At 39.1% G+C, this 4,094-nt stretch overlaps 1 long non-coding RNA gene across 1 annotated transcript; it reads left to right on the top strand.

Moving 5' to 3' along the window:
• Positions 1–160: 160 nt before the first annotated feature.
• On the top strand, positions 161–3,705 carry LOC112958211. The gene is made up of 2 exons (XR_003251383.1): positions 161–298; positions 2,495–3,705. It is a non-coding gene; the product is annotated as an uncharacterized LOC112958211 (long non-coding RNA).
• The last annotated feature ends 389 nt before the right edge of the window (positions 3,706–4,094 follow it).

The following is a 4,094-nucleotide window of genomic DNA, read 5'->3' as shown; positions in this document are numbered from 1 at the left end:
CGGGAGCGCGCGGCGGGCGAGGTAACGGCGGGAGCGCGTGGTAACGGCGGGGGCGGCCACGGCAGCGTGGTGCGCGGGAAGCCCCGCGCTCCCCGGCCTCAGCGCCGCGCTCCTTCCGCTGTGCGCCGTGGCCGCTGCAAATGCTCGGTTCCCCCGGCGCTTCAGTACCTGGTATCCCCAAGGACGGCACTGGGCAAGATACTTCAGACTCCGTTCATGCGAGGAGAAGAGGGGTTTCTTCTCTGTGGTTAATAACATGGGAAGATATTCTTCCTTCCAGATTCTCTGTCTCCTATCTGTATGTTTTAAAGTTTTAAAAAAGTAGATACTTTTGGCAGTTTTTACTCATCCTGAGTATTTGTACTTTGCATTTTGTGGAATTTGTCAGAGTCCTAAGTGCAAACAGGAAGTTKGTAAATTCCCGACTGCTGTTTGTTCAAGTTACAAGCAATTTCATCACTACAGCAGTTCACAAAAAAACAAGCAAACAAAACAAAAAGATCAAAAAACCGAGATTTTATTCTGGTTACATTTGCAAGCATATACCTTTGCAACTAGGATTAGGAATTAACTCCTTAAAATTACAACCTCACTGATGGAAACTTAGCTCACTGTAGGAAACCTACACAGGTAGCATTTTTTTTTCTCTGGACGTGTTTGGAAAGATACTTACTTCAATGGAAATATTTGTTACTCACATACCACCCATTTTATGTGTTAATACTGAGTGTTTGCTTATGGCCCTGCTTGGTTTTGTCTGTCTTCACATTGAATCCTTCTGGGAGAAGCAAATAAGCAGAAATGCTGCTTATGTGAAGACATGAACAGGCTTCAGATYAATGCAGTTTGTCACCGAACCTGAAATTTTGTGCGTATCTCCGCAATTGTGCAGTTTTAGATTTTAACCGCTTAGGAACAGGCATGCTGCTGTTCCTTTGCATGACGGTGCTCTGGTTTTAGGTGTCTTGCTTTCACAGTGCGAGCAGCACCTCTGCATTAAATGGAGGGATTTAGGGACAATTCGGGCAAACATGAGGGCCACGYGTAGGGGTAGCCGTGGGCTGACACGATCCGAAACTCCAGTGCCTGGGATTTTTGATCCCAGTCTCATCTAGTAGGAACTTCGTTTGTTTAAACTTCCCAGAAACGAATCTTTTCCTAGTGGGCAAGTCCTTCCTCGGACTCCACATGCACGCAACAGTCTTGTGTTTGTAACATCCCCCCACCCTTTATCCTTGCCTGAGTTATCACAGAGCTTGGAATGCAGGTTTTCATAGCAGGCACAAGCAGCCTAGTACAACACACTGTCATCCGCAAGAGGTTTGTGCTGTAAGAAATAGCAGAATGTTTCTTCATGTGGACATTCAGTAAACTTTTTGTTTAACGTGTTGCATCATGTTATTCCATTATATGAGAGCCTTAGTGTCGATATTTACTGGTACTTTCTTGGACATTACAGTTTTTATTGGTYTATTTTAAAGCCAGCAGACGGACCATTAATTTGTTCAAGAACCATGCCAAAAATTGGTTATACCAGTTTAGCATGTAAAAATGCCTTTTTTAACTTACCTTTATTTTGAAGTAAAAAGTTTAAAAATTCCAAATTCATATTAGGAACAATACAAACTGATAGATACTGATAATTAATATTCTGCATATTTATTCACTTTTTATGTACACAAAGAACAAGGTACATGTTCAAGATCTAAGGAATGACATGCAAATTTCTTTGCTTTCTTTGCAGTGTGCATGGATTGACAACTCGAGGAACTTTGTAGTTTTAATGAAATGACATAAGATTATAAACAGTTCATTTTCTAGCTGAGAAAGGGGAAAAAGTTTTGTGGTGGCTTACAGAGGTAGAACTACAGAGAAAACTAGTAGAGAAATACACATGCTTCTCATTTTTTTTCTCCTATGCAGTTTCTCTTTTCTTAAGCTAAGTTTCTCAGCTCCACATTCCAAAAAGAAATGTTGATTATTCTTTTCTATATTCATGTAAAAAATGAACCTAAAGCCAAAAATGTGCTAAAATCCCTCTCTATGCTCAACTTTTCCTGAAAATACTTGTAAATATATTTTTGAATACCAGCACCTAAATTCGTAAATGTTCATATAGTATTGTGAGAGGAAAAGGAAGTTTGTTGTTTTTGCAATTACAAAGGATAAAAAGAGTTGCGCAAGTTTTTTCAGCCTTGTTTCCTGCAAATACAAGTGAAATAAATTGGTGGAGTTACTGGTATTTTCCAGAGGTGATGCAGTAATACTTGGTAAAATCATCTGAAATTTTAAGTTTTCTGGGGTGTTTTCCTTAAAAATAGTTTGCAGTTTTCCATATTAGATTATAAGATCTGTCCATATAGAAGAGTATAGAGAGAGTTACAGTAGAGTAACACCTTCTTGGCTCATCTTTTTCTGTAAAAGCTTTTTTATTATTTTCTTTCACTGCTATAAGATGCATTAATGTTTTGTTACTGTTTTTGTCTCTTTAAAGCAAGAAGATGAATGTTGTCAATATAACTCATTCCTGTACTGGAGAACCCCGTTGCCTACTCTGGATTTGTCCGACATTCAGGATCTAGAGACTGGATCTCCGTCTCCATCAGGGTCTTCGTCTAGAGATGGAGAAACTGTACTGGCAACTAAAACTCCTTCGCGGACTGATACCATGGAGACTGAAATGGAGACCTGATCATGTAGCTTAGGGCTGCACATGAACTTGCAGGAAGGTCGTTCTTCTGCCTGGCAGGACAACCAGGCTGCTTCTGACTTCTTGAAGAAGCCGTGCTGTGTCCTTCTGCAGAGACAAGGTTACCCARGCTGATGGAAGAGTCACTTGTAGATACCTACCAGTAAGCTGGCTGGAGAGGTAAATTAATCTATAGAGTGAGGAGGATGCTGTGCTTATCTAGGAAGAATGCTTGAAAACATGAAGGCAAACTCAAAGGAAACTACTCAAAATCGTAACTAGATGCTATTGTTAGAAACAGCTTGATATATAACATACAGGGAAGAAATGGAAGATGATTCCACTGGTCCTGAGCAAAAAGGTTGTAATTGCAGTGCAGCAAAATTCAGTCTTTATCCTGTGAGGTTTTTTTTAAACATATTCCCCCGAAGTGCAGTGTTTCCTAGTGCATCRTTTTCCCTTTAATAGCTCAACCAAAAAAATAAGAGCCCACCAAAATGAAAATGACCGTTACCTTTTCTGTTCAAGCCAAATCAGCAGCAGCGTGGAGAGGGAAGGAAAAGGGATTCTTTTCTTCTGCAGACTGTTTTAAAAGTTGCTTCGCAGTTGGCTCATGAAGCAGCAAACAGCTAGTTTGTAGGCATTTGGTCCGTTCTCAACGCTGTTCCTATTCCTTTTGACAGTAGCTCTGAACCAATTAGTGATGAAAGGCAGGCATGTGCAAAGCTGTCGAGAAAAGTTAGTGCATCTTAAAGCTATCGTGTGTGCTTTCTAGCTGACTGAGGTCTGGTTTTTGCAAAGACCGTGGATCTTGAATGCTTGCTTTCTTTTTTTCTACACAAGTTTATTGAATTAGTGGATTTTTGTTATGAATTATGAACTTAATTTTTATCTTTTATTTATTTTACGAATATTTGTTTTCAGTAATAGAGTGAGATTTTAAGTTTCTGTCAGACTTTCAGACCTCAAAAATGTGATTTTATTTAAGCACAGTGAATACAGCTGGGATTTTTGTTGGTATCACTTTGAATAAAGCAACTTTTGATTTTTTAATGATGTATTTGTTAAAGACCAATAAAATTTTGCCTTTGTGTACTTGAGCATTTTGGAACTTAAGTTGCTTCTGTGGTTTTGTTATGTTCTTTATTTTGTTAGGTRTTTTTGCTTAAAATGTAGGTTTTAGGACATTTTCAGGATTTATCTGTAGTTCTAGTTGCTGATTGTTTTACGTTGAGTGGGCTTTTTAGAGCTTGTGGGAGAAGGATGGGATTGAATCAAGCATTTAATGAGTCAAACATCTAACTGCTATCAAAGTACTGAGATAGATACTTTAAATCTCAATGTTTATTTTGCTCAGACCTCTTAATATTAAGTACAAGAACATCAAGTAGTTCTTAAGGGATGC

This window comes from Nothoprocta perdicaria, unplaced genomic scaffold, assembly GCF_003342845.1.
Source record: "Nothoprocta perdicaria isolate Ctin4 unplaced genomic scaffold, notPer1 scaffold_82, whole genome shotgun sequence".
In the NCBI taxonomy this organism is placed as follows: domain Eukaryota; kingdom Metazoa; phylum Chordata; class Aves; order Tinamiformes; family Tinamidae; genus Nothoprocta; species Nothoprocta perdicaria.
The sequence above is the reverse complement of the archived record's forward strand: the minus strand, read 5'-3'. Positions and strand labels throughout refer to the sequence as shown.